The 25,524-nt window shown below is 45.9% G+C and overlaps 2 non-coding genes across 2 annotated transcripts; both read right to left on the bottom strand.

Annotated features, from left to right (window-relative positions):
• Positions 1-15,800: 15,800 nt before the first annotated feature.
• Positions 15,801-15,874, bottom strand: trnat-agu. Its single transcript has one exon. It is a non-coding gene; the product is annotated as a tRNA-Thr (tRNA).
• An 8,922-nt stretch (positions 15,875-24,796) lies between these two features.
• On the bottom strand, positions 24,797-24,868 carry trnaw-cca. Its single transcript has one exon. It is a non-coding gene; the product is annotated as a tRNA-Trp (tRNA).
• Between the last annotated feature and the right edge of the window lie 656 nt (positions 24,869-25,524).

Genomic DNA, 25,524 nt, shown 5'->3' on the forward strand with positions numbered 1-25,524 from the left:
TAATTCCACATTCATGTACAATAACAGAGGTTGACATGTAAGATGTGAATTCCATACCCACAGAAAGCACCAGAGATTAAACGATTGAGATTTAATTCCTCACTCCATAACAGAGACTGAGAGTTAATGTTGCACTCATATACAGTAAAACAGATTGACAGATGGTGAGTGTGAAATTAACTTTCTTGAAGCAACAGAGCCTGAAAGAGTTATTTCCATGGTCCGATACAGTAACAGAAACTGACAGAGTTAATTCTATATTCACCTACAGTAACAGGTTATCATACAAAGAGTTAATTTCACACTCACCTACAGTAACCGTCACGATTGGATAGAAAGCTAAATCCGCACTTACACACGTGACAGAGATTGAAAGATTGAAAGTTAATTCACAGTCACAATAACAGACTGACCAATGGAGAGTTAATTTCACACACTCAGAAACAGAGGCTGAGAATTTATTTGTTTATCCCTCACTCACATACAGTAACATAGACTAATATGAGAGTGTGGAACTAACTCTCTTAGTTTCTGTCAGTCTCTGTTATTGTAGGTTAATTCCTCACTGAAACGTTAATGGAAATTGACATGTCCTTAATTCCACTCACAGATCTCCTAACAAAGACTGGGAAAGTGAATTCCACACTCACAGTAACTGAGACTGACCAATAGAGAGTTAATTCCACACACTCATACAGTAACAGAGACTGACAAAAGGAGTTAATTCCACACTGACAGTAACAGAGGCTCACGAATTGTTTGTTTATTCCACACACATACATAACAGAGACTGACCGATAGAGTTAATTCCACACTCACATACAGTAACAGAAATTGACATGAGTTAATTCCACATTCTCATACAGCAAGAGGCTGACAGAGTGAATTCCACAATCATTTACAGTAAAGGTTGTCCAAGAGTTAGTTCCACTCTCATAACCAGAGCAGAGACTGACAGAGATTTAAATTACACACTCACATATAATAACTGATGAATCAGTGCTCCTACATGTTGAACATCACTTGGAGGAAGGGCTGAGGGTGGCAAGGGTGCAGAATGTTCTCTGGGTGGGGTACTTCATTGTCCATCACCAAGAATGGCTCAGTAGCACCACTACTGACTGAGCTGGCCGAGTCCTAAATGACATAGCTGCTAGACTGGCTCTGTGGCAGGTGGTGAGGGAACCAAGAAGAGGGAAAAACATACTTGACCTCATCCTTGCCAACCTGCCTGCTGCAGATGCATCTGTCCATGACAGTATTGGTAGGAGTGACCACCGCTCAATCATTGTGGAGATGAAGTCCCACCTTCACATTGAGGATACACTCCATCGTGTTATGTGGCACTACCACCATGCTAAATGGGATAGATTTCAAACAGATCTATCAACTCAAGACTGAGCATCCATGTGGATGCTTCAGCAGCAGTAAAATTGTGCTTGAACACAATCTGTAACCTCATGGCCTGGCATATCCCCCACTCTCCCATTACCATCAAGCCAGGGGATCAACCCCAGTTCAATGAAGAGTGCAGGAGGGCATGCCAGGAGCAGCACCAGACATACATAAAAATGAGGTGTTAACCTGGTGAAGCTATAAAACAGGACCACTTGGATGCCAAACAGCATAATCAGCAAGTGGTAGAGAGCGCTAAGCGATCCCACAACCAACGGATCAGATTTAAGCTCTGCAGTCCTGTCACATCCGATCGTGAATGATGGTGGACAATCAAACAACTCACTGGAGGAGGTGGCTCCACAAATATCCCCATCCTCAATGATGGAGGAGTCCAGCACAGCAGTGCAAAAGATAAGGCTGATGCATTTGCAACAATCTTCAGCCAGAAGTGCCAAGTGGATGATTCATCTGGGCCTTTTCCACAGATGCCTGTCTTCAGCCAATTTGATTCACTCCATGTGATACCAAGAAACAGCTGAAGGCACTGGATACTGCAGAGGCTATGGACTCTGACAACATTCCAGCAAGGGTACTGAAGACTTGTGCTCCAGAACTTGCCGCGCCCCTAGCCAACCTGTTCCAGTACAGCTACAGCACTGGCATCTACCCAGCTATGTGGAAAATTGCCCAGGTATGTCCTGTACACAAAAAGCAGGACGAATCCAACCCAGCCAATTACCGCCAACTTCTCAAGGGCAATTAGGGATGGGCAATAAATGCTGCCAGTCAGCGAAGCCCACATCCTGTGAATGAATAAAAAAGAAACTGATGAACAGAGGATCAATTCCATACTCACATGCAGTATCAGACTGAGTTAATTCCTGAAATACAGCAACAGAGACTGACAGACAGAGGGTCAGTTCCACACTGACAAAACATGAATATAAGAAAGAGAAGCAGAAGTAGGCCATTCAGCCCTTCAGGCCTGCTTTACCATTCAACAAGACCATGGTTGGATCTGATTGTGGCCTCAAACCCACTCTCCCACCTGCCCTATAACTCTTGACTCTCCTGTGGATGAAAAATCTGTCGAACTCAGCGTGAATATATGCAATGACCCAGCCTCCACTGCTCTCTGGCTAGGAGAATTACAAAGATAAAGGACCCTCTGAGAGAAGAAATTCCTTCTCATCTCCATCATAAATGGGAGCTGTTTATTTTTAAACTGTGTCCACTTGTTCTAGTTTCCCCACAAACATTCCTCTCAACATCTACCCTGTCAAACCCCTGTCAGAATCTTATATGTTTCAACAGGATCTCTCATTCTTTGAATCTCCAATGGGGATCGGGCTTTCCTGCCGAAACATTCCCCATAAGACAGCTCCTTCATCCCAGGAATCAGTCTGGTCAAACTTCCCTGAACTATCCCCAATGCAATTATATCCCTCTTTAAATAAAGAGACTCCAACATAACACAGGACTCTCGGTGTAGTCTCACCAATGCTGTGTAGCTGTAGCAAGACTTCCCTACCCACCGGAATAAAGGCCAACATTCCATTTCCCTTCCTAATTACTTGCTGCAGCTGCACATTAACTTCTTGTGATTCATGTACAAGGAGATCTTGATCCCTCTGTACTGCAACATTCTGCAGCCTCTCTCCACAGTATTGAAGGAGGCCATTCGGCCTATCGAGTCAGCACTGGCTCTCTGAAAGAGCATTCTGCCTCGTCCCATTCTCCTCCCTTTTCCCTGTAACCTTGCACGTTCTTTTCTTTCAGGTAGCAATTCAATTTCCTTTTGAATATCTCGAGCAAACCTGCCTCCACCACCCTTTCAGGAAGTTTGTTCCAGACTCCAACCACCCTCTGGGTGAAAAAACTTTTCCTCACATCACATCTACTCTTTTGGCCAATTATTTTGAATCTGTGCCCTCTAGTTCTTGATGTTCTCTTGAGTGGGAACAGGTTGTTATTTTTTACCCTCTCCATAGCCCGCAGGACCTTGAACACCTCTATCAAGTCTCCTCTCAGCCTCTTTTTTCCAGGGAAAAGACCCCAATCTCTCCAACCTGTCCTCATAGCTACAGTTTTTTATCCCTGGAATCATTCTTGTGAATCTCCGCTGTACTCTCTCCAATGCCTTCACATCCTTCATCAAGTGTGGCGCCCAGAACTGGACACAGTACTCCAGATGAAGCCAAAAGAGTGTCTTATACAAGTTCAGCATGACCTCCTTACTCTTACACTCAGCGCCCCTATTAATAAAGCTTAAGATACTATATGCTTTATTACCTGCTCTCTCAACATGCCCCACCATCTTCAATGACCTATGTACATATACACTGAGGTCCCTCTGTTCCTGCACCTCCTTTAGAGGCTGACCCTTTATTTTGTACTGTCACACCATATATTTCCTGTCAAAATGAATCACCTCACACTTCTCTGCATTGAACTGCATCTGCCACTTGACTGCCCAATCCACCAACATGTTTAAAACAAAAACAAAAATACCAGAAAAACTCAGCAGGTCTGGCAGCATCTGCGGAGAGGAGCACAGTTAACGTTTCGAGTCCGAATGACCCTTCAACAGAACTAAGTAAAAATAGAAGAGAGGTGAAATATAAGCTGGTTTAAGGGGGTTGTGGGGGGGTGGTGGTGGGACAAGTAGAGTTGGATAGAGGGCCAGTGATAGGTGGAGATAACCAAAAGATGTCACAGACAAAAGGACAAAGTGGTGTTGAAGGTGGTGATATTATCTAAGGAATGTGCTAATTAAGGGTAGAAAGCAGGACAAGCAAGGTACAGATAGCCCTAGTGGGGGTGGGGTAGAGTGAAGGAATCAAAAAAGGCTAAAAGGTACAGATAAAACAATGGATGGAAATACATTTAAAAATAATGGAAGTAGGTGGGAAAAGAAAAATCTATAGAAATTATTGGGAAAAAAAGTGGGGGATTGGAAAGGGGGTGGGGATGGAGGAGAGAGTTCATGATCTAAAATTGTTGAACTCAATATTCAGTCCGGAAGGCTGTAAAGTGCCTAGTCGGAAGATGAGGTGCTGTTCCTCCAGTTTGTGTTGAGCTTCACTGGAACAATGCAGCAGGCCAAGGACGGACATGTGGGCATGAGAGCAGGGTGGAGTGTTGAAATGGCAAGTGGCAGGGAGGTCTGGGTAATGCTTGCGGACAGACCGAAGGTGTTCTGCAAAGCGGTCACCCAGTCTGCATTTGGTCTCTCCAGTGTAGAGGGAACCGCATTGGGAGCATCGAATACAGTAGACTAAATTGAGGGAAGTGCAAGTGAAATGTTGCTTCACTTGAAATGAGTGTTTGGGCCCATGGACGGTGAGGAGAGGGGAAGTAAAGGGGCAAGTGTTGCACCTTCTGCGGTTGCATGGGAAGGTGCCTTGGGAGGGGGTTGAGGTGCAGGGGGTGATGGAGGAATGGACCAGGATGTCCCGGAGAGAACGATCCCTGCAGAATGCCACCGGGGAAGGGGAGGGTGAAGGGAAGACATGTTTGGTGCTGGCATCATGCTGGAGTTGGCGGAAATGGCGGAGGATGATCCTTTGAATACGGAGGCTGGTGGGGTGATAAGTGAGGACAAGGGGGACCCTATCATGTTTCTGGGAGGGAGAGGAAGGTGTGAAGGCAGATGCGCGGGACATGGGCCGGACACAGTTGAGGGCCCTGTCAACCACCGTGGGTGGAAAACCTCGGTTAAGGAAGAAGGAAGACATGTCAGAGGAACTGTTTTTGAAAGTGGCATCATGAGTACCTGCATGGGCACCAGCTATGCCTGTCTCTTTAAGGGGTATGTGGAACATTCCTTGTTCCAGTCCTACTCCGGCCCCCTCCCACAACTCTTTCTCTGATACGTCGATGATTACTTCGGTGCTGCTTCATGCTCTTGTCGAGACCTGGAAAAATTTATTAATTTTGCTCCCAACTTCCACCCCTCCATCATTTTCACATGGTCCATCTCTGACACTTCCCTTCCATTCCTTGTCCTCTCTGACTCAATTTCTGGTGATAGACTGTCCACCAATATCCATGACAAGCCTACCGACTCCCACAACTACCTGGACGACAGCTCCTCACACCCTGCTTCCTGTAAGGACTCCATCCCATTCTCTCAGTTCCTTCGCCTCCGTCGTATCTGTTCTGATGATGCCACTTTCAAAAACAGTTCCTCTGACATGTCTTCCTTCTTCCTTAACCGAGGTTTTCCACCCACGGTGGTTGACAGGGGCCTCAACCGTGTCTGGCCCATGTCCCACGCATCTGCCCTCACACCTTCCTCTCCCTCCCAGAACCATGATAAGGTACCCCTTGTCCTCACTTATCATCCCACCAGCCTCCACATTCAAAGGATCATCCTTCGCCATTTCTGCCAACTCCAGGATGATGCCATCACCAAACACATCTTCCCTTCACCCCCCTGGCGGCATTCTACAGGGATCGTTCCCTCCGGGACACCCTGGTCCACTCCTCCATCACCCCCTACACCTCAACCACCTCCCACGGCACCTTCCCATGCAACCGCAGAAGGTGCAACACCTGCCCCTTTACTTCCCCTCTCCTCACCGTCCAAGGGCCCAAACACTCCTTTCAAGTGAAGCAGCATTTCACTTGCACTTCCCTCAATTCGTTGCTCCCAATGCGGTTTCCTCTACATTGGAGAGACCAAATGCAGACTGGGTGACTGCTTTGCAGAACAGCTTCGGTCTGTCCGCAAGCATTACCCAGACCTCCCTGTCGCTTGCCATTTCAACACTCCACCCTGCTCTCATACCCACATGTCTGTCCTTGGCCTGCTGCATTGTTCCAGTGAAGCTCAACGCAAACTGGAGGAACAGCACCTCATCTTCCGACTAGGCACTTCACAGCCTTCCTGACTGAATATTGAGTTCAACAATTTTAGATCATGAACAGTCTCCTCCAACCCTACCCCTTTTCCGATCCCCCCTTTTTTTGTCCAATAATTTATATAGATTTTTCTTTTCCCACCTATTTCCATTACTTTTAAATGTATTTCCATCCATTGTTTTATCTCTGCCTTTTAGCCTTTTTTGATTCCTTCACCCCACCCCACCCCCACTAGGGTTATCTGTACCTTGCTTGTCCTGCTTTCTACCCTTAATTAGCACATTCTTTTAGATAATATCAACACCTTCAACACCTCTTTGTCCTTTTGTCTGTGACATCTTTTGATTATCTCCACCTATCACTGGCCCTCTATCCACCCCCCCTTAAACCATTTCACCTCTCTTCTATTTTTACTTAGTTCTGTTGAAAGGTCATTCGGACTCGAAACATTAACCATGTTCCTCTCAGCAGATGCTGCCAGACCTGCTGAGTATTTCCAGGTATTTTTGTTTTTGTTTTGGATTTCCAGCATCCGCAGTTTTTTGCTTTCACCAACATGTCTATGTCCTTTTGAAGCTCAAGACTATCCCGATCGCAATTGACACCATTTCCAATCTTTGTATCACCTGCAAATTTTGAGATCATACCCTGCACCCTACAGTCTAGGTCATTCATATATATCATTTGAATAATGTTTTGTTTTTCTATTCTTCCCATCAAAGTTTCCCACATTGTATTCCATCTGCCAAATGTTTGCCCACTGATTTAACCTTTCTATATCCTCTTGCAGACTCTTTGTGTCCTCCTCACAACCTGCTTTCCCACCTATCTATATATTGTCTGAAAATTCGGTGATGCTCCCTCCATTCATCTGAGTCATTAATATAGATTGTAAATAGCTGAGAACCCAGCACTGATCCCTGTGACTCTCTACTAGCTGCAGTTTGATAACTTGAAAGTGACCCACTTCCATAGAGTAACAGAGACTGACAGACGGAGAGTTAATGACACTCACATTATTATAGATGGACAGAGAGTGAATTCCACACTCATACAGCAACAGATTTACAGAGTGTTAATGCCACACTAAAATACTAAAACACAGAGAATGAATTCACTCTCAGACAAAGTAACAGAGACGGGCGTATATAGAGTTAATTCCACACACTCGTCCAATAACAGTGACCTGGTTCACACTTGAAGAATTCATCTGACATGCATCGTGCTTCATTGTTTCATTATATTTTCTATTTTCCTCATCATTCATGGAGCCCTGGCTTTGGTTCTCCTCCCTTTCTGTATTCTGTATTCCTTTTAGATTCCTTCTTCATCTACTCCTATCTTATATGGTCCTACTTTCTTCTCTAGCCGTTCCTCTTTTCCACTTATGTATACTGGCACCCAGTCTCCTGCCAGTTTAGTTCAAACCCTCCCCAACCACATGAGAGACCTTCCCCATGAGGACATTGGTCCCAGTCTTGTTAAGGTGCAATCTGTTCCATTTGAATAGGTGTCTTCTGTCCCAGAACTGGTCCCAATGTCCCAAGAATCTGAATCCTTCCCCCCTGCATCGGCCTCAAGCCACATTTGATGCTCCCGATCTTCACATTTCTGTTCTCACCAGCATGTGTATTGAGGGCCACATGTGCAGGAAGTGTCTCCAGCTGCTTGAGCTCGAGCTCAGGATTTCCGAGCTTGAGGGGCAGCTGGAGTCACTGTGGAGAATCAGGGAGGATGAAAGATTCCTGGATCGTATGTTACAGGAAGGGAACACACTGGCACTGGCAGTAATTCAGAGATTACTCCCTTCAAGGTCCCATTTTTTAACTACCTGCCTCGCTGCTGCAATTCTGACTGAGGGACCTCAATACCTGTCCTCCCCGTGTCGTTAATACTGACGTGTACCACAACCTCTGGCTCACTCCCTTCCCTCTGCAGAATATTCTGCACCTTCTCCGTGATGTCCTTTACCCTGGCACCAAGGAGACTGCACACCATGTGGGACTCACGGTGAAGGTTACAGAAATGCCTGTCTGTCCCCCAGCAATGGAATCTCCTATAACATCTGCGTTTCTACTCTTTGCTGTTCGCTCCTGTGCAGTTTCTTGCCCATTGATGCCAATGTCTGGACTGCAGCCCTTCAGGGTGTCACCATTCCCAGCAGGTTCCAATGTTGAGCACCTGTTTGACAGTGGCACACACCCCGAACACTCCTGCATTTCTTGCCTCTTCCTACTCTTCCGGATTGCCACTCATCTACTTTCTTGAACTCTCTCTTTCCTTTTTTTGTGTTCCCTTCCTGTAACATACGATCCAGGAAACTCTCATCCTCCCTGATGCTCCACAGTGACTCCAGCTGCCCCTCAAGCTCGGAAATCCTGAGCTCGAGCTCAAGCAGCTGGAGACACTTCCTGCACATGTGGCCCCCAAGACACATGAAGTGTCCTGAGGTTCCCACATGGGGCAGGAACTGTAAACAACAGGTCACAGCTGGCCATCCATGATCTAAAACAAACCTCTATTCCCTCTTTTAGAATCCAGTTTGTACCTTGTTTAAACTATTAATTTTATGTAATGCCTCTTGACCTGCCCTGCACTAATACTCTTATTGCACTTATACTTACTGTCGTACTTACCCTGATTGAAATGTTTAATTTTCCAGCTCCTAGTTTAATCAAAGCCCTAATTTAGAGAAATCTGCACAAACCAACCAGTTCCCTTCTTTCCCCTGATATCATGCTTTGACTATTTATTATAAACATGGCCGGTTTGCTCCAACCCCTCCCTCACAGCTCTTTATCCCCCCAGCACCATCGTTGCTGTCACTCTTCTCTCCTCTCTCTCGCTGCTGTTCTGCCGCTGCTTTTTAACCATCATCCAGTCTCACTCAGGCTCGACAACAGTCCCAACTTTCTGACTGTTTAGGAAATTCTCTGATCTTTCTTTGCTCCAAGATGGGTGACCTCACACTTCCCCATTTTGAACAGCATCAGCCACAGTTTTGTTCACTCACTGAATCTGTCAATGACCCTTTGAAACTTGCTGCTCCCACCTACACTACTAACCATGTCACCTAACCTAGTGTCATCAGCAAACTTGGATATAGGCTGGAAGTTATTAAAATTTAAAATAAAACTTCAGGGAATGGGAATAGAACAGCCGGCTGACCTGACAGAGCATCAGATCTGTCTCAACGCCTCCCCCTCCAATCTGAAAAACAACCGCTCGCCACCACTTTATCCTTTCTGTCCCTTATTCAATTTTGTATCCATGCTGCCACTGTCCTTTAATCCCATTTGCTTGAATTTTACTGACAAGTCTATTATGTGGGAGTTTTTCAAACGCCTTTGGAAGAGGGGAAACATATCATTAACCTTACTACCCTACTCTGAAACTTTGCCAAGAAATGTATTAAATATTTTTGGAGAGGATTGAAGCTAGATTGGCAGGGGGATGGGAACCTGAGGGTGGATTCAGATCGGACAAATTCAGAGCAGGGAGCGGGAGACAGAAAATTAGCGGGTGACTCGGAAAGACAGAAGAAGCAAAGGTTAAAATGTTTAAACACAGGAATTTGGCAAAGTTAAAAGGTATTTATTTCAATGCAAGGAGTAAAGCAAAGAAAGCCGATGAGCTGAGGGCACAGATGGACACGTGGTAGCATGATGATATTGCTATGACGGAAACTTGGGTTAAAGAGGTGCAAAAATGGCAGCTCAACATCCCTGGATAAAGGGTTTTCAGGCAGGATATAGAGGGGGCTGAAAAAGTGGGGCTGCAGCATTATTTGTCGAAGAATCAATTACAGCTGTGAGGAGGGATGATATATCAAATGGTTCATCAAATGCGGCTAGATAGTTTGAGCTCAGAAATAAAAAGGCAGCAGCCACACTACTCAGAGTGTACGAGAGAACCCCAAATAGTGAGAGGGAGATAGAAGAGTAAATGTGTATGCAAATTTCTGAGTACAAAAACGTTGGGGGAAAAATAGTTTGGTACTTCAATTACCCTAGTATCAACTGGGGTACGAACAGTGTAATAGGCACAGAATTCTTGAACTGCATTCAGGGGAACTTTTTTGGCCAGCGCGTAAGCCCAATGAGAGGGAGTGAAATTCTAGATTTAGTCTCAGGAAATGAAGCTGGCCAAGTGGATGAAGGTGCAGTGGGTGATCATTTTGGAGATAGTGACCATAATACAGTTGGATTTAATATAATTATGGAAAGGATAATGATAGAACAGGAGTGAAAGTTCTAAACTGGGGAAGACAAGTTTTATGAAGCTAAGAGTTGACCTGGCCAAAGTGGACTGGTTGCAGCTACTTGAAGGGAATCAGTGTGACAGACCAGTGGGAGGCATTCAAAAGCGGGATTCTACGGGAACGATGTATACATGTCCCCACAAAGAAAAAGGGCAGTACTGCCAAATCTAGAGCCCCCTGGTTATCTAGGAGTATACAAGGTCAGATAAAGCAGAAGACATACCCGTGTGTTTCAAAGCCAAGTACAACTAAGTCAGCCCCAGTGAACGTGTTTAAGAAATCGCCCAATCCACAGCTACATGACTGGGGCAATTATGAGGTCATCCCCTGGCCTATCACGTGAGAGCTGGAGCTGCAGGGGAGACGGTGGCATAGTGGTATTGTCACTGGACTGGTAATCCAGAGACCCAGGCTAATGTTCTTGGGACTGGAGTTCGAATCCCACCATAGCAAATGGTAGAATTTAAATTCAATAAATATCTGGAATTAAAGCCATTGAACCAATGAAACTATTGTCGATTGTCATAAAAACGAATGTCCTTTAGGGAAGGAAATCTGCTGTCCTCACCTGGTCTGGCCTACATGTGATTTCAGACCCACAGAAACGTGGTTTACTCTTTTTAAAAAACAGTGCCCTCTGAACAAGGGGTTGGGCAATAAATGCTGCCCTAGCCAGCGATGCCCACATTCCAAGAGCGAATAAAAAAACCCCGCAAGGCATCACCACCAGATTTGTGACTGGGTTCAAACCCCAACATCCTGTCACAATGATTTTTCAAGTAAAGCTGTCGGCTGCTTGAAAACACATCAGTTAAACTTTCTGCTTAACCACGAGGAGATATCAGAAGACGTGTATTCAGAAAATATTTCAAAAACCTCTGAGATTGAAATCCTGTGAGGAAAAGTCAAGTTATTATTGAAAACTCCGCTCAGAGAGCTTCATTGGACAGCAGAGAAATCAGGTGAAGAATCCAGGTAAATCGACAACAGTGAACAAGTCAACATCTAAACTGGATCAACTCCTGTGAAGTCAATGAGTAAAAGCTGAGAGCTCTGAGCATCATCAGTTCATCAAGTAGAGATACAGCATTCTGTTTCCAATTTATTGATTAGGATTTACTGAACTGAATGGAGTAGACCGTCACTGCAGAACAAGAAATCATTTCTAGATTTGTTTTTTAAACTTCCAGTTTGTTCAGACATTGACATCAAATAAATTAAAATAACAGGGCAAATTAATTGTTAATTTAAAAACAAACCTGAATTGTGAATAAAGAAATTGGAACAATTAAATTACAAACAAGAACTCGAGTGGCCTGTGAGCTCAAATAGAGAAAGTGATTGCAGAGTGAAGAGTTTAAAATGTGCATTTGTTGAGTGTGGGGATTAGGTGCAGATGGGGAAGGAGCTACTGTGTAATTTAAACTAAGTGACAACAGCAGAAGTACAAAAGGGAAGGAGTGGAACACTCTAAATGACGAGAAGTTTAGTTAAACAGACAACTCATTTCAGTGAAATGTTGGGACAGCTGAGAGCTGTTGCCTACATATCCTGTGCTCAGTGGGAACTCCACATCAGGCTGATGATAAATGTCAGATCCATAATACATTGGAAAACCAAGCAGAATACAGAAAGTACAGAGGAGAGCTGGAAAAGGAAATTAGATCAGCAGAGGGAGTCTATGAGAAAAGATCAGCAGTTAACGCAAACAAAAACACTGCAGACCTTTACCAACAAATGGAGAGTCACTGAAAGGGTGGCTGATTTGGAGACCCTATGGAGGCAGAGGGCATAGCTGAGGTACTAAATGAGAACATTACATCTGCTATCACAAAACAAGCGAATGCTGCTAATGTCACAGTGATGGAGGAGCTGGTGGAGAATTTGGATAGGATGAAAATAGATAAAGAGGAAGCAATTACAAGGTTGGCAACCCTTACAGTAGAAAATTCAACCGATTCAGATGGGATACATCCTGGATTACTGAGGGAAGGAAGGGTGGAAATAGCAGGGACTTGATCCACAATCTTTCAATTCTCCTTGGACATGGGAGTGAAGCCAGTGAACTGCAGGTTGCTAATGTTACATCTGTGTTTATAATGTATGGGGATAAACCCAGTAACTACAGACCAGTTAATCTAATGGTCGTGGTGGGGAAATGTTGAGAGGCAATAATCTGGGACAAGATTCATTGTCACTTGGTAGAACATGGGTTGATAAATTACAACCAGCACAGATTGGTTAACAGAATATCAGGACTGAAATAGAACCACAGGAAAGGTACAGCATAGAAAGAGGCCATTCAGCCCAATGTGTCTGTGCTGACCAAAAAAGAAAATAAAAATTAAAAACCTGCTCATTAAAATCCCACCTTCCAGCACCCGGTCCATATCCTTGCAGGTTACAGTGCTTTAGGTGCAGATCCAGGTGCCTTTAAAATGAGTTGAGGGTTTCTGCCTCCACCACCAAATGAGGCATTGAATTCCAAACACCCACCACCCTGTGGGTGAAGATGTTTTGCCTCATGTCTACTTCTACCAATCACCTTATACCTGTGCCCTCTGGTAATTGACCACTGTGCTCAGGGAAAAAGGACATCCATGCCTACTCTATCTCGGCCCCTCATAGTCTTGTACACTTCAGTCAGGTCACCATCAGCCTCCTCAGTTCTAAGAAAAACAACCCCAGGTTATCCTATCTTACCCCATAGATGCAATTTTCAAGTCCTGGCAATATTCTTGTAAATCTCCTCTGTACTCTTTCCAGGGCAATAATGTCCTCCCTGTAATGTGGTGAAGAGACCTGTGCAGAAAATTCCAGCTGTGGCTGAACCAGTGTTTTATACAGTTCCATCATGACATTCCTGCTTTGTGTTCTAAACCTTGTCCAATAAAGGAAAGCATTCCATATGCTTTCTTTACCACCTTATCCACCTGTCCTGCCACCTTCAGGGACCTGTGGATATGCACAAGGTATCTAACTTCCTCTACCCCTCCCAATAACCTATTTATTGTGTAGTTCCCTAGCTTTGTTTGCCTTCCCCAAATGCATTACTTTGCACTTCTCTGGATTGAATTCCATCTGCCATTTTTCCATCCACTCAACCAAACCATTGATATAATTCTGGAGACAAAAGCTATCCTTTTCACTATCAACTACAGGGCCAATTTTTGTGTCAAACTCCCCAAAGCCATCTACAAGGCACAAGTCAGGAGTGTGAAGGAATATTCTGCACTTGCCTGGATGAGTGCAGCTCCAACAACTCTAAAGAAACTTGGCACCATCCAGTATAAAGCAGCCCGCTTTATTGGCACTCATTCCACAAACATTCATTCCCTCCACCACTGATGAACAGTGGCAGCAGTATGTACCATCTACAAGGTGCACTGCAGAAATTCACCAAGGCTCCTTAGGCAGCACCTTTCAACCCACAACCACTAATATCTAGAAGGATAAGGGCAGTAGGTGCATGGGACACCATCAACTGGAAGTTCCCCTCCAGGCCTCTCACCATCCTGACTTGGAAATATATCGCTGTTCCTTCAATGTCGCTAGGTCAAAATCCTGGAACTCACTCCCTAACAGCACTTTGGGTGTACCTACACCAGAGGGACTGCAGTGGTTCAAGAAAGCAGATCACCACCACCTTCTCAAGGGAAATTAAGGATAGACAATAAATGCTGGCTTAGCTAGCGACACCCACATCCCAAGAATGAATAAAGAAAGGATAATATCCCAAGGTTGCATACAGCCATTGTCACATTGCAACAGCGCCTTGTGCTATTCCCCAAATGGTCTGGAATGGCAGCCCAAATCCCCAGACCATTATCCTCCCCACAGCCAACATTCTGTCCCTTGATTAAGTCCATCCTGAGAAGAGGTACTCGGCATTCCGAGTTCCTGTGCAGACATCCGGTTGCTGCTAATGGACCAAAGGGCATAAAACCTGAAAGAAACCCTCTGGCACAGCCCTCTGAGCATGTCTCCATTAGACCGTGCAGACAATACCTGCTTCATAGAGAGCAATGGTGGGAAGTATAAGCAATTTCAGTGTCAGCATTCTGTGGAAATAGAGGATTCAAGATAAAACAGAATTAAAAATACTGAACAGATCCTCAGGGAGCAGGACTCAAGTCAAAGTGGAAAAATCCCATGGATTTTTAGATGAAAGCTTTAACCACTGGACAATGGCAGCTGATATCACCCCCCTTTTATACAGAGCAAAAATGTTCCTACACTGTTTCACTTTTGTTCAAGTTGTTTATAGTCAAATGAAGAAAAAATAAACTGTTGGAGGGAATTTCCTTCATTTATGGAAACACCAACAACCGCCAGTTGTCAATCACTCAGCCCCATCAGACCCACACACACTGACGGGAGCTTCCTGCATCCAGCACTGGCCCTGCCGCACTCACCAGCTGCTCACCCAGACCCCACTCTCACAAACACTGGACATGGCTACCCAACCCAGACTCGTCACCTCCACACTGACAGATACAACACAGTCACACTCTGCTTCAGTGAGATGAATGTCACGAGCGGTTTCTTTTGAAGAAATTGTGGCTGATTGAGGCACTTTGAAATTCCTGATTATTTGTAGTGAATCCGTCACAAACCCCTTGGGATTTTCATGGAGTAATACCTAGCATCCCTCTTTGTGAAAGGCTATTTAAGATAAATGATAATCTCTTTCGGTGAAGCAGGTTGTGAGGAGAATTCCTTGAAACGTTTACGTGCTGTCACGTTAACAACATGTAAACAATTGACACTTTTATTCACGAATGAAGTTAAACCAAATGTCCGCCCCGATGTTAGCCCAGAATATTCAGCATTTTAAACGGAGTGGGAAACAGTTTAAACACACATCTTCAGTGAGTTCTCGGAAAACAGGATTTAGCAACTGATTGTTGCAGCGTTCATGCAGTCACCTGTTTTTATCTCTTACTCTTATGAAGTTTGAATCCTCTCGCTGACCCAGTGATTTTTTTTTTTCTTGTTCTTCCAAAATCTCGATGTCAGTGTTCTGAGCTTCAACTATTAAATAGAAAAGTGCCCATCTCTTCCAGTAGAAACACACAAGGGAGTTTCTCAGTGTGAGTGGCCAATTTCCACAAATCTCTTCTTTAGTCAAAGAAACAAAACTCTCCTTGCGTTGAAAGAGTAGAAGATAATCTATTGCACAAGGATGGATAATTTGAACCAGCAATTCGGAAGTACTTACCAAAACCAAGCCATATTTTGCACAGGTCAGCTCAAGAACTTGGAAATTGGAATAAGGCTCTGCTGGGATTTGAACCCAGGATCTCCTGTTTACTAGGCAGGCACTTTAACCAACTAAGCCACAAAGCCAAGATTAACTTATCACTACTTTAATCACAGATCCAAACTTCAGGAGTTCCCGGAAAACAGGATTTAGTGATTGTTTTTTCCAGCGTTCATACAGTCACCTGCTTTAATCTCTCTTCCTCTTATTCCCCGGGATGATGTTTGAATTCTGTCACTCACCCAGTGATTTTTTCACTTGGTCTTCCAAAATCTCGATGTCAGTGTTCAATTGTGAAATAGAATTGCGCCCATCTCTTCCAGTATCAAAAGTCTCTCAGTGTGAGTGGCCTCTTCCCCCAAATTTCTTCCTCAGTCACAGAAATGAAACTCTGTTCTTGTGTTAAAATCTTTGCAGCTGTTCAATGATACAGGGAAAGACTATTTTAAACTACAATTCTAGAACAAAGACAGATTTTGCCCTGTTATGATGGAAGTGCGTAATCGCACAGATCAGTTTCAATGAAATAAGGCACTGCTGGGATGATGAACCCAGGAGCTCCTCTCCACAAGGCAAGTGCTTTATCAGCTAAACCAGTGAGACTAATGATGCTCAGTTGAGCACATGGAAATACTGGAAATAATTCGCAGATCTGGCAGTATCTGTGAAAGGAGGAATAGTTTACATTTCAGACAGCGACCTTTCACCAGAACGACCTGAAACGTGAATCTGTTTCTCTCTCCACAGATGCTGTCAGATCTGCTGAATAGTTACAGCTTTTTCTGTCTTTGTTTCAGATTTCCAGCATCCGCAGTATTTTGCTTTTGGACCAAAGGACAATGAGTTGCCTTTCCTGCACTGAGGGATATTGCAGGTCTCTCTGGCTGTGATTATGGTTGATTATCCATCTCTGGGCTCTTTATCATTCCATGAGTTTGCCATAATTTGGGAGTGAGCACCAGACAAAAAGATGTATCTAGATGATTTCCCTGTAAACTTCTCAAATTTCTTCCTTTTCCTGACTTATAACAAATTCACAAATGAGGGAATCACACACATCACTCCGTGAAACTCCTCTGCCAAACATTGAGCGGTTTATCGTGAGGTGGTTCCATTTACTGTATTCAGGCACACGCCTGGTATCAAAGTAGCCGTGTTCGGGATGTGACTCACACACACAGTTTTATGCTTGGATGTCGGATCTGCTGCGATATGAGGTGATGCTCTTTCCATAGAAATATAGAAAATAAGAGCAGGAGTAGGCCATTCGGCCCTTCTAAAAAGCAGGTCTACAGACCAATGAAGGCTGAGCTTTCACAAAAAAACGCCATGAACTGAAGAACAGATGTTGGGTGGAAAGAGCTCAGGAAATACAACAACTCACCAACAGTCAGACATGTGAGGATTCTTCAGTGCAGTCAAGACCATTTACAGCTCAAGCACAAAAGGACCTACCCCACTGAGAGCTCAGAATGGATGGGTGCTTATTAAGGACAGAGGAAGAAGCACTCGCTGGAAGGAACATGTCCAGGCTCCCCTCAACTGAGACTCAGTCCTCGACATGTGTGCCCATGACCACATTCCACAGCATGCTACCCACCACCAGCTCAGCACAATCCCAGCCTGACATGAAGTTGGAAAGGCCATCCGACAGCTAAGAAATATCAAGGCCAGTGGCGCAGATGGAACCCCACCAAAACAGAGAAATACAGTGGAGAAATACTCTTAAAACAAATACATGACCTCATCTCCCTCATCTGGAGGGAGGAGAGCATGTCAGGGGATCCCTGAGATGCCGCAATTGTGACCACCTCCAAAAAAGGAGACCAGACTGACTGTGGTAACTATAGAGGAGTATCTCTGCTGTCTGCCCCAGGGAAGGTCGCTGCCAGAGTCCTCCTCAATTGCCCTCTCTCCATGCCTGAATAACTCCTACCAGAGTCACAATGCGGATCTTGTCCATCAAGCGGCACAGTGGAAATGATCTTCACAGGAAGACAAGACCAAGGAAATGCAAAGAGCAGCAGCACCCTCTATTCATGTCCTTCCTTGACCCCAAAAAAGGCCTTTGACTCTATCAACTGGGAGGGGCTGTGGAGCATCCTCCTCAAATTTGACTGCCCGCAGAAACTAGTCATCATTCCTCGCCTGCTGCAGGATGACATGGAGGCCGTGACCCTTACAAAGGGATCTGCTGCAGACCCACACTAGAGCAAACAGGGGTCAAGCAAGTCTGTGTCATCGCACCAATGCTCTTTTCCACCTTCCTTGCTGCAAGACCCCCAACCCATGTAAGATTTTGTGGGTTCAGGGGCCACAGATACCAGAATAGACAGTCAACTAGTCAGAAGTAATTTTAAGATAGTTTATTAAGAAGGAACTGTTTAGGTATGATATGTTAACTAATTGGACAGAAAAAGATCTGTAATAGCCTGTGATAGCAGCATTCTGCCCTCTAGTCAAAGCGTTAGGGAACTCTTCCCTTGATATCTCCATCTTCCTCCTCCTCCTCTGGTCCATCTTCCATCTGAAGAAGGCAGCAACCCAATCAGCACCTCACCAGCACCGTTTATGGGGGGCTAGTAGCTTACCACTTGTCCATCGTCTATCTAACTATTTTGATCAATGGATACAGGACAGGTAATCAAAACATTAGGATGGATAACACCCCACCCCATCCCCACCTCACCCCACCCCGTGCATCACCCAGCTCAAGGTCAGCTTTTTAGTTTACATCTTGCTGAGGGTCATATCCTGCCCCTTTCTAAGCGCTCACATAGATAAACGGATGTACCAGACGCCATTCTATCAGCCTAGGAGTGTCAACATGGCAGCCTGAAGACTGTCTGGAGGTTAAACTTTTTAAAAATTCTGCTTCCAATGCGAGAATCAAGGCTGTTTTGTGATTCCCATAAAATGCAGAAAATACCAGCTTATTAAAGATCCCAATGTCTTACACTCACCTCCATGAAGCTGCGCACCGGAGTGGGGCTACTCTATAGGACGAGTGGGAAACTACTCAACCTGCGTCACCTCCATTTCAGAACCGAGATCACCCCAGCCTCTGTCAGCGAGCTTCAATCCGCTGATGATGCTTGTGTATGCGCACACTCACAGGCTGATATCCAAATTATCACTAACACGTTCAAGGAGGTGTATGAAATAATAAGACTTGGGCTAAGGTCCCGAAAGTTAAAGGTCCTCTACCAGCCTGCTCCTGATGCAAATGCTGCCTCCCGACTGTCAAGATCCATGGCGAACCATTGGACAATGTGGATCATTTCTCACACCTTGGGAGCCTCCTCTCAGTGAGGGAAGATATCTATAATGAAACTAAACATCACCTCCAGTTTGCCAGTGCAGCCTTTGGCCAACTGTTTAAAGGAATGTTTGATGGTAAGGACCTCAAACCCGGCCCCCAGCTCCTGGTCTACAGCGCTGCAGTGCTACCTGCCCCCTGTATGCATCAGAGACATGGACAACGTACAGCAGACACCTTAAACCCCTGGAGAAATATCACCAGCGGAGCCTCCACAAAATCCTGCAAATTCAATGGCAGGAGAGGTGCTCCAATATCAGTGTCTCCTCTCAGACCAACATCCCCAGTATCGAGGCACTGGTTATGGTTAATCAGCCACGTTGGCCGGGCCACATCATCCACATTCCTGACACAAAACTCCCAAAACAAGCTCTCTACTCCGAGCTTCGTCACGGCAAGCGGTTACCAGGAGGGCAGAGGAAACGTTTCAGTGACGTCCTCAAAACCTCCCTGATAAAATGCAACATCCCCACCGATTTGTGGGAATCTCTTGCTCGAGACGCCCAAACTGGAGAAGAAGCATCCGCGAAGGTGCCAACCATTTGGAACGTCTCCGACAGGCCCAGGTGGAGGCCAAGCGCAAACAGCGGAAGGAGCGGAGCAAAATCCGAGCATCCCACCCACCCGCCTCCTCAAACACTACCTGCCCCAACCTGTGGCAGAGTGTGCGGAGCCAGCATTGGACTTTATAGGCTCCTCAGAACCCACAACCCAGAGTGGAAGAGAGTCATTCTCAGTCACGAGGTCCTGCCTAAGACAGGAGAGTAAATTCTCCTGTGAGTGTCTCTGGGTGATGAACTGATGGTGACGGAGCTCTCAGCTTTTACTCATTGACCTTTGGAAGGGTTGATCCAGCTTTTGTGTTGACTTGTCTCTGGTGTTGTTTTACACAAATTCTTCACCCGATTTTCTGCTGCCTAATGAATCTCTCAACAGAGTTCTCAATAATAACTTGACTTTTCCTCACAGGATTTCAATCGCCATGTTTTTGAATAATTTTGTTAAAGGATTTGCCCACAGCCAGCTTCCAGGAGCAGCAATGTGATAAATACAAAGTAATTTGTTTTGAAGTGATGTTATTTGAGGGACAAATGTTGGCTCTGGCACCCTGGAATAACTTCCCCGACCCTCTCCAAAATTGTGCATGGTATCTGTTACCTGAGGAGGCAGATGGCACCTTAGTTTGTCATATCATCTAAAAGCTGGCACCTCTAATAGTAAAGAATTCCCACAGTACTGCACTGGAGAGTCAGACTGACTTACTGCTCAGGTTTTGAACACACAACCTCCTGCTGTGTAAAAACAAGAGACCTTTTGACTGAGCCGTAGCTCACAGCAGAGAATAAAGCCGGCAGACAGTGTACTCTGTAAGGAGAGACACAACTAGATTGCTAATTGCAAGGGTGTTCCTGGGTTTGAGAGTTAGATATTCGTTGTTGAAAAAGGTGGACTTTTTTTATCATGACAGGGAGAGAGAGAGTGTAGCAGGAATTTCGATTCCCAGTGTTACCTTTAGATTAAGGATTGGATATGATGAGCTGCCAGAGACCAACAGGATTTAATGATGACAACTGTATCAGTCGGATTCACACGTGAAGAAATCAGACATATGCTGTGGTGTGTGAGTATTATTGGTGCCTATATCACATATCCACTGGCTGGAAGAAATTATGTTTTATCATCACAGTCAGGTGATTTACTAAAAATAGAACCTGGAGTTTTTCAGTGCTCCCAACTCCTTGAGCTTCTAGAAGAGGCAAAATATGTAGCACAATATCCTCTAATACCCCACAGACGGGGAGTAAGGATATATGACAATATCCAGCAATAAAGTGCATTAGAAACCAAGACCCCATCTTCCCCTCTTGGAGGTATGTGAACAATCCAGCCAAACTATTGACAACAAGAGAAGAGGAGTTTTACCCGGAGTCCTGGGGTCAATATTAGTCCCTCAAGCAGAATCCCTGAAACAGGTTATTCAGTCATTGATCAGGTTGCAGTCTGTGGGATCTTTCTGTGTGCATTCAAACAAAAATCTCAGTTAAAAAGCCACGGCCCCTTCCCACCCCACACCCTCCTGCCATTGGCCGTGAGGTTTTGTGTCTTCTTGAGGTTGGAAATTCAAGTTCCTCCCCCCTCACGCAATCCCTCCAGTCTCCTCTGTTCCTTCAGCTCTCACCCCCCTTCCCACCTCCTACCGACACCCTCCCTCCCTCTACCCCTCTCTCCCTCCTTCTCTCTATTGCATACTCTTTCCCTCCCTCCCCTCCTCCTTCTCACCATCTCTCTCCTCCTTCTTTCCTCTCTTTCTCTACCTCCCTCGCTCTCTCTCTCTTATCGTGAAACTCAACGTACCTTGAAGTTGAGAGCAGAGGTCCGGAACTTCGAATCCCGACAAGCCTCACAATTGAGGCAATTGAGGCTTTTTCAGTCCTTTAGGCTGAGGACTGGCCCAGCGCCCCTGTGCATAAAGAAAACAAAGGGGCAAAAACCCGGGTCATGTGGCCAGGAGCATCACAAACATTGGAGATAAAGTGTTCCAGGCAAATAACAGTGAGAGGGGAAAGGGAGATTGCCCCAAAGGAAGAGGGACAGGGCCATATCCCACAGGGAGAGGGGCAGGGAAAGATCACAGAGGGAGAGAGGCAGGGAGAGATCCCTAATGGAGAGGATCAGGGAGAGATCCCATAGGGAGAGGGGCAGGGAGAGATCCCACAGGGAGAGGATCAGGGAGATATCCCATACGGAGAGGGACAGGGGGAGATCTCATCGGGACAGGGGCTGGGAGAGGTCTCGTAGGGAGAAGGGCTGGGAGAGATCCCAAAGGGAGAGAGGCAGGGAGAGACTCCATAGGGAGAGGAGCAGAGAGAGATCCCGTAAGGAGTGGGGCAGGGAGAGATCCCAAGGAGAGAGAGTCAGGGAGGGACTCCACAGGGAGAGAAGCAGGAGAGATCCCATAGGGAGAGTTCTTAAGGGGAGAAGGGCAGGGAGAGATCCCGTAGGGAGTGGGGCAGGGAGTAGTCCCAAAGAGAGAGAGCCGAGGAGAGACCCCAAAGGGAGAGGCCCAAAGGGAGAGGGGCAGGGAGAGACCCCAAAGGGGGTGAGGCACGGAGAGGCACAAAAGGAGAGGGACACAGAGAGATGCCAAAGGAAAAAAGACAAGGAGAGATCCCAAAGGGAGAGGGGCAAGGAGAGGCCCCAAATGGGGAGGGGAAGAGAGACACCCCATAGAGAGAGAGGCCAGGAGAGATCCCAAAAGGAGAAAGGCAGGGAGTGGTCCCATAGAGAGAGGGGCAGGATGAGATCCCAAAGGGAGAGGGGCAGGGAGAGGCCCCAAATGGGGAGGGGAAGAGAGATACCCCATAGGGAGAGAGGCCAGGAGAGATCCCAAAAGAAGAAAGGCAGGGAGTGGTCCCAAGGGGAGAGCGGCAGGCAGTGGTCCCATAGAGAGAGGGGCAGGATGAGATCCCAAAGGGAGAGGAGCAGGGAGAGATCCCATAGGGAGGGGCAGGGAGAGGTATCAAAGGGAGAGGGGCAGGGAGAGGCCCCAAATGGGGAGGGGAAGAGAGAGACCCCATATTGGGAGAGGCCAGGAGAGATCCCAAAACGAGAAAGGCAGGGAGTGGTCCCATAGAGAGAGAGGCCAGGAGAGATCCCAAAGGGAGAGAGGCTGGGAGTGGTCCCATAGAGAGAGGGGCAGGATGAGATCCCAAAGGGAGAGGAGCAGGGAGAGATCCCATAGGGAGAGGGGCAGGGAGAGGCCCCAAAGGGAGAGGGGCAGTGAGAGACCCCAAAGGGAGAGGGGCAGGGTAGGCCCCAAAGGGAGAGGGGCACAGAGAGATCCCATAGAGTAAGGGACCGTGAAATATCCCATAGGGAGAGGGGCAGGGAGAGATCCTATAGGGAGAGGGGCAGGGAGAGATCCCATAGTGAGAGGGGCAAGGAGTGGTCCCGAAGGGATAGGAGCAGGGAGAGGCCCCAAAGGGAGAGGGGCACAGAGAGATCCCATAGGGAGAGGGGCAGGGAGAAATCCCAAAGGGAAAGGGGCTGGGAGAGATCCCGAAGGAAGATGGGACAGGGTGAGCTATAAAATGGAGAGTCCCAGACAGGGAGAGGAAGAGGCCGCAGTTAAATTGAAAAAGGTCTGCCATCAGTGAAGAGGGCTCAAGAGAAGGCCTGAATTTCCAAGAAGGCAGTGGAAGTTTGCTGACTCCAAGCTTCGGGCCTTTGGGGCGAAGGTTCCCCTTTGGAGCAGTGGAGTTCTGTTCACTGCAGCTGAAGCTGTGCTGGGGAGATGCTTCTTGAGACCAGATTCGGGAGATCAGTGAACAGAATCTCGGGAGACCAAATTGAAAACCGGAAAGGTTCACAATCATTTCATCCCTCCGAGTTGGAGTAAGATCTTCGAAGGTGAAGGCTGGAATCCCTCGTGAGAGAGGCAGAGTTTCAGTGAGATTGATGGACTCTCAGTTTTTACTCATGTCTGAGTGGGTTGTTGTGAAATCCATAGATTCTGTCTTGGTCGCCATTTATTTTGTATTGTGCATTCGACCTCAATTTGGCTTTTATTTCACATGTACCTCAGATTAATCCTGAATGTACGACAAATATCCCCGTGGAATCCTGTGGCTTTATTCACTGAGCAAGTGTCATGAATCACACACTTTATTCACATTAAAAACACGTTATTGGTCCCTAGCCTGATCTTACCAAAAACTTGTTGGGGGAGGGGTTGTCCGGTCAAGGATCATGACTGTCTCTGATTCGTTTTCCTGGGATCTGTCTTCTCCCCAGGTTCCCACTGACCCCGGACTCGGGGACTCTCAGGCCAGGCTGGGCTCTTTAACCGGCTCCATTCACTTTGGCAATCTCCACCTATCACTGGCCCTCTATCCAGCTCTACTTGTCCCACCTCCACCTCCGTCCCCCACACCCCCCCCCCCCCAACCCACCAAACCAGTTTATATTTCACCTCTCTATTTTTCCTTAGTTCTGTTGAAGAGTCATACGGACTCGAAACGTTAACTGTATTCCTCTCCGCAGATGCTGTCAGACCTGCTGAGTTTTTCCAGGTATTTTTGTTTTTGTTTTTGTACAGGAAAAGTGATTTCATTTCCACAAAAACATCCGCTCCCTCTAAAATCCCAAAACTGAAATTCAGACTCATCATTAATGTGAAGAGGGGGTGTCGGACTGCGGTTTCCGCTCCTGTTGTTTAATGCAGATTTCATAACTGTGCACAGTGAGCAGAAAGAAATTGCTGTTGTTTGTAAACATTTCTTACTGAACTCACTGTCATTCTGCTTTAACAGGACGAGTTTGAATCTCCTGATGTATTGGAAAAGTAAAGTTGGGTGATTATAGTTTACATAATAAAAGATGAGTATAATGTTAACACTGCGGTCTAACCAACTGAACTCAGCGGCTGGAAAGACGGAGGCGGCTGGGGTTAATGGACAGATTTTGTTTTACTTCTCATACTGGGTAACAGAGCAATTGCAAAAAGAATGGACACACCACATTGTTCCGATATAAAACTGTGCAAACTAAAACCTAAACGGGTGATTCGGAAGTCGCCTGAAAAGAAGACTTTAATCTGTCGAAATTGATTTTGAAATTAACCTGTTCGCAACATCCCCACACAATGATTACAGATATAAAAACCCGCCACTTAAGCAGTTAAGCTCTTTGAGCCTGACGTGATTTGAACACGCAACCTTCTGATCTGGAGTCAGACGCGATACCGTTGCGCCACAAGCCCATCTGTTACCTTTCTTATTTTACTGCTCCTAGATTCGCTTCTTTACACCCTGATTATACTCCGGGGATTGGAATTTTTTTAATCCCCATTTTCCCTCCGTTCTGTCAGTTCAATGATTAATTTAAACTGTTTTCCAGGCTGTCTACTATTAAGTATTTCCCAGACATTACTCATACTTTTTGCTTCTAACTGCTGCTTGATACAAAGTGCCCCGGAATTTGGGAATTTCTGATGGGGCTGACTGGAATTCGGCTAAATCATCAACTTCACAAAGTTATCGTCACTGCTGCTGTGCAGGATTAGAGGTCGAACCGGACTAATTTGAAATTTGAAATTATCCCTGATAAAGGAGGCGCAAAAGTCTGCTCAAAGGAGGGTCTGAAAGGAGCTGATGGAGGGGTGTAGGCAGGGAGCTCCAGAACATGGGCCCGTCCCAAAAATATTGTCATGTACCCGCTATCCAACCGCACTGATTTACAGAAGTTTGCATCAACGTTATTAAAGTTATTAGAAACCAGTAAAATATAATTTAAATGCTCCAGCGTGTTCCGACTGTGTCCCCTAACACCAGCTGTACAATAACCACATGCAGCTTACACGGTGTAAATGTGTCTTCCAGTTCTTTCGATGCATTTTGAACTCAATAAATTGATATA

This window comes from Carcharodon carcharias (genome assembly GCF_017639515.1).
Source record: "Carcharodon carcharias isolate sCarCar2 chromosome 37 unlocalized genomic scaffold, sCarCar2.pri SUPER_37_unloc_1, whole genome shotgun sequence".
In the NCBI taxonomy this organism is placed as follows: domain Eukaryota; kingdom Metazoa; phylum Chordata; class Chondrichthyes; order Lamniformes; family Lamnidae; genus Carcharodon; species Carcharodon carcharias.